The sequence below is a fragment of the Euprymna scolopes genome, chromosome 34, assembly GCF_053919585.1.
Source record: "Euprymna scolopes isolate OS-2025 chromosome 34, ASM5391958v1, whole genome shotgun sequence".
Taxonomy (NCBI): Eukaryota; Metazoa; Mollusca; class Cephalopoda; order Sepiida; family Sepiolidae; genus Euprymna; species Euprymna scolopes.
Window position 1 is genome coordinate 48,493,865 of NC_136515.1, and position 4,553 is coordinate 48,498,417.

Here is a 4,553-nt window from a genome sequence, read left to right on the forward strand (position 1 = left end):
GTATTCTTATTTTTCTCATCAGTATTCGTATTTTTCTTATCGAAATTCTTATTTTTAACGCTCATAATAGAGTAAGTGCGGGCATTAATATGTGCTTTCACCTAACATTATTAGCATTTCCTTATCTTCACTTTTTTAACGACAGAAAACGATAAAACAGCGCCATTTCTTGAGATACGCTTGAGTTACCTCTGATGTCCGGGTCTAACTCGTTTTATATGCAATTATTGTACCTATTTACTACGCCTCCCCACGGGACAGAGTTAGACACCAGGGTCGTTTTTTAACGTGGAGAAAAGGTACAAAAATAAAAATTGTCTCAGTCGTGAAGGATTTCTCCTCCACCGAAAGAGAACAAGAAAATGAAGTGCAGCATCTGAAGAACAGATACTACACTTTGATCTTGACCAAAAGGCCAAGAACAATTATTGTAGCATTCTTCTTATTCGTATTATTTTTGTTATTTTTCCTTTTTAAATTATTGTTGTTGTTTAGTAGTTTTAATAGCCACAGAAAATACCATAAACAGTTCCTACGTTGCTTAAATACTGTTACACCTATTACTTTTATTATTATTTTATTATTATTATTATTATTAGTACTAGTAGTAGTAGTAGTAGTAGTAGTAATCGCGTTGTTATTGGTATTACTATGATTATTTTTAATGGTGTTACTATTAACAGTACTACATCTATTTATTGTTTTATCAGTGTTTGGCAAATAAGATGTGTAGGTGACTCCGCCAGTATATTATTATTATTATTATTATTATTATTATTATTATTATTATTATTATTATTATTATCTCTATAAACGGGACCCTAGCCAGTGCTGGCTGGGTTATGTAAGCCGTATAGATGATGGACGAATCCCTAAAGACTTTCTTGTGGGAGTGGGGGGGGGACTTGCCTTTGGCACAAGGCCTACCGGTCGACCGGTCCTTCCACTACGAAGATATCTGTCAGAGTGACTTAAGGGCCAGCAGTTTCAACCCTTCGAACTCGCGGCTGCTGTCTCAGGCCGTGAGGGCTGGTGGACCACCATCCAGCGTGTGACTGAGATATCCGAAAGGAGGAGAACCACACATTGGCGGAAGAAGCGTGCCCGTAGAAAGGCGAGGACAGATCTAGGTTCAACACCGGCCCAGATAGAGAGATAGAAAAGCTACATCTGCTGCAGCTGTTGCAGACCCTGCAGCTCCTGCATCGGCCTGCACGGCTACATCACAAGATGTACTCCCCCTCGACTGAATCAGGACGCATTATTTTCTGATATCTCGAGATCGACAGAGTCAACAACAATAAAAGTGAATATGTGTTTGAGTGAGTTAAACTTAAACTTTAGTATATAAGGTATTCAGACACGTGGAAAACGGTTTAATCTTAATTTAATCGGGGGAAAAACCGCTAAGGGGTCAAAATTAAAAGGTTTGTACTTAAGGAGTCATTGGATTTTTATTTGTTTCTCAACTCTATCACGACTGCGCATGCGGGAATCGTTAACATAATAACTGCCTTATGTTAATCATAAGTAGGTTTTAAAACACTTTTTTTAAATATCGTGGCAAGCACACCTAACTTGGCTTGACACACTGTTATGGCTTTGTGACATACTCACACTAGGTAAAGCCGGTACACGTGTCCTGCTAGTATTAATAATGGGTCTAATTGTAATAATAGTATACTTTTAGGATATGTAATTATATAGAAAATTCGTATGGGCCTTTCTCCTGAGTGAAATTTTGGTTAATTTGATTGCAGTAATATTTTAAAGTTTTAAATCATCAACCATATTTGTTAAGTAAGGATATTATTAGGGAATTAATTTATTTTTACTTCGATATAAGTATTCTTAGTGGAGGAGATTAGTTTTTCATGGTCTTGTAAGTTTTTGTTTTTCTTTAAGTGGCTATTTTGCAAATTTATCACGCACGTAACAAAAACAAAATATCGCACACGAAAATTCACCTGAATAGATAAGATTAGTTTTTAATTAAAAAAAAAGAAAAGAAAATCTAATGTTTTGGCTAAACGATGACCGATTATCTCTGGTCGCCACTTTGCAGAACACGGAAGATAATTCAAAATAATTTAATGTTTCAAGGTATTTCAGTAGTCAAGTTTTACATATGTAGGGATGGGATGGCCTACGAATTCCCATTTACCCCGTTAACTGATCTTCATGAAAATAAAACGTATTTATTAATTTAAATCCTAACGTACATCAAAAAGATTTTTTATTTTGTTTTCATTATTATTATTATTATTATTATTATTATTATTATTATTATTATTATTATTATTAATAATAATAATAATAATAATAATAATAATAACAATAATAATAATAATAACTAGCACCCTTTCATATTGACACTATTTTATATGACCGACTAAGATTTATTAGACTTTCGTAAACTTTCACAGTATATAAATTGATGTGATTTGTGGCTAATTACTTACCAAAGCGACAAAATCAATTGAGTATAAGGGTTCGTAATTTTTTTTTCGGTTGGAAATTGTACAAAAAAAGATGCGAAACTATGACTCATTCACAAGTCGACAAAACATATATTTCTTATATGCATGTCAAGCTGTTTTTCTTCCATTTCTATACCCGCAGTAATTCTGATAGCCTAAAATGTGACATTTATGGCCGCGTTGTCCTAATTACAATCTCTAATCTCAACTTTTCTGAATCATCTCACGGCAACTAAGATGTGAGAAATCGCCATCCTAATGGACTTTCATTTTTTGTTGTTTTGTTTTTTTCGGTCATAATTCAGATTTCAATGAAAGCAGGTGCTGAACCCACACCTTTGATCACTAGTGATTCTTTTTTTATGATACTGTTTTTCATTTTCATCCTTAATTTATAAATGAGTTTCCATTTCATGTTGTTTTTTTATAATAATATTTCGGACGGTTTTGGGAAGCGGATTGATCACTAATTCGGGTCATAAACTCGTTTCTTTTATAGCTCTATTAACTAGCACACATGTATCCGCAGACAAACACACACATATGAACATACACATATATATTTATATATATGCATATATATATGCATACATATACGTATATATATATACACAGATATACATATGTATATATACATAGAGAAATACATATATACATATATATGTGTGTGTGTGTGTGCGTACCACATATACACCTCCACACACACACATATATATATATATATATATATATATCAAATTATATAGAGAGAAGGGGAAGAAGGAGAGAGATGATCGACTAGACTTCTAGTCACAATGATGTGTCGTTTGATTAGAACTTTATATGAGCGCTCTTTTCTTTCCAATTTACAAAGTAATAATTAACCGGCGCTATTAAATCTCGTTTGACTCCAAGTTCACAGGTTTCAAAGTTTGATCTCTTTTAAAAGCCAAAAACATATTTGCAATCAACACGTTATTTAGGATGCTTTATTCATGGTTTACATATATTTTATTACTTTCCTCTCAGGGTTAGAAATCATCCAACACTTGTGAGTATAGCATATAATTATGAAGCCAATATTCGCTCATGCATGGAATATTGTTGCGCTTTGAAAATGGTTTAGCTTCTAGCTGATCATCGGTGTCGACTTTTCGCACCCAATTTGCACCCCCAACACCCCCACCATGAGAGAGAAATTAAAAAGTTATCCAGTGCACCAAACATGAATATTTGCCTGTTGGACAGTGTGTTAAAAATTAGAGCTTCTAAACAAATAGTCATTTTTTTTTATTTGTCTAATAAGTTCAAGTCCTTATCCAATAGTGTCAATGTTTTTTTTTTCTATGATTGTTTGGAAATACTCCAATATTTTTTCGGTGGATTTATTGCAATACTAATTCTCAACGTAAAGACACACGAGTAACCCGACCAGCAGCAACTTTATGCTTCCTTACTGTAGAGCTCCGTAAATACTAGAAACACGTTTCACTTGTTTTCTTTAAACGGTTTGCTTTTGGAATTTTCCCTACAAATATTGCCCTTAGAGATATTGATAATCGGTAACCAGTTTGATGTATATCCTCGTAACCAGTTTGTATGTATATCCTACGTTTTTCTTGCAAGAATGTTTCGAAGTTCTGCACACGGCATATGGTAGTCCGAGATTTTGGCTACAAATAGCAACGGTAAAAATGGCACCGGTAAAAAATGCACCGGTAAAAATTGGAAAAGTGAATAAATAGATAAAAATATCACTTTTACTTGGACCATGTTTATCGGTTCCATTTTTACCGTGTCATTTTACCGAGTGCGAGTACTAAGCATGCGCAACATTGCTTAACTTTGATAAGCTAACGTGAACGCATGTGTCAATGTTGTTCTGCCGTATAATAGATAGACGGCATTAAAAAATTCACCTTTTACTAGAGGATTTTGAAGTTTTTATTGCGGCATTATATGAGTACACTGAAAAAATTTAGGCATTTCAACTTTGCATTTAAATCGATCTGACATCATGTGACATCAATTTTATTTTCCCTGAATTTTATTTATTCTAAACCCTTTCCATCTTCCGCGGACATTTCTTACCAG

At 33.8% G+C, this 4,553-nt stretch overlaps 1 pseudogene; it reads right to left on the bottom strand.

Annotated features, from left to right (window-relative positions):
* Nucleotides 1-294: 294 nt before the first annotated feature.
* On the bottom strand, nucleotides 295-429 carry LOC145259394 (U2 spliceosomal RNA; annotated as a pseudogene).
* Between the last annotated feature and the right edge of the window lie 4,124 nt (nucleotides 430-4,553).